The sequence below is a fragment of the Panthera uncia genome (genome assembly GCF_023721935.1).
Source record: "Panthera uncia isolate 11264 chromosome C1 unlocalized genomic scaffold, Puncia_PCG_1.0 HiC_scaffold_4, whole genome shotgun sequence".
NCBI classification, from domain to species: Eukaryota; Metazoa; Chordata; class Mammalia; order Carnivora; family Felidae; genus Panthera; species Panthera uncia.
In genome coordinates this window covers 16,508,351-16,509,264 of record NW_026057585.1, presented here as the reverse complement: position 1 = coordinate 16,509,264, position 914 = coordinate 16,508,351, and the positions used below count along the sequence as shown (strand labels likewise).

Below are 914 nucleotides of genomic sequence, written 5' to 3'. Positions count from 1 at the left end.
TAACAAAAAATATACAAAGAGAATTTTTCATATTTTTGTCAGGAATTGCCCGGACACATTCAGTTCTACTCATAGACCTCTCCAAAATCATGGATGCAGATTAATAATTCTTGTTCCATTTCAGAGGGAAAAAATGGATTTTTTTAACCTACATTTATATACATAATCAGTAGATTTGTAATCTCTCATGTGGGCTCCACTATATAAATAGTTTGATATAAAATTTCAATAGTTTTATTTATAAATTCATGTATATAATACCATAATGAAATAGTATATATATTACAAGATGTATATAGAAGTGTTAGATGTATATAGAATTTTTAAATGATGGTATAAATAAAATATACGTATGATTTTTTACATTTTAATTCTGTGAATGAATATTTTTTGAACCACTTAATGTGTTCTTGCTCTACATGTCATCCTTGTGCAGGGGCCATGCTAATCTTGTCTGCATCGTTCCAGTTTTAGTATATGTGCTGCCGAAGCGAGCACAATGTGTTCTCACTCTAAATTGAACACTTCTATTATGTTAGGAAATAAATATTGCAAATTTATATTTTAAGTGTTCCTAATTATTTGGAAAAAATGTTTTGCCATATTTTTTAAACAATTTTTTTAACATTTATTTATTTTTTGAGAGACAGAGCATGAGCATGAGCAGGGGAGGGGCAGAGAGAGAGAGTGGGGGGGAGACACAGAATCCAAAGCAGGCTCCAGGCTCTGAGCTGTCAGCACAGAGCCCGACGCAGGGTTCAAACTCACCAGCTGTGAGATCATGACCTGAGCTGAAATCAGACTCTTAACCACTCAGCCACCCAGGTGCCCCTGACATATTTAATTTAAAACCTGTGTATATCTCACAATTTCTGTGAATTTTTAACAAAGAAACTCATATTATTTGGTTTTAA

General features: G+C 32.8%; 1 non-coding gene across 1 annotated transcript; it reads right to left on the bottom strand.

The window, feature by feature from the left end:
- Positions 1 to 391: 391 nt before the first annotated feature.
- LOC125913782 (U6 spliceosomal RNA) lies at positions 392 to 498 on the bottom strand. Its single transcript, XR_007455081.1, has one exon. It is a non-coding gene; the product is annotated as a U6 spliceosomal RNA (small nuclear RNA).
- Positions 499 to 914: the final 416 nt, after the last annotated feature.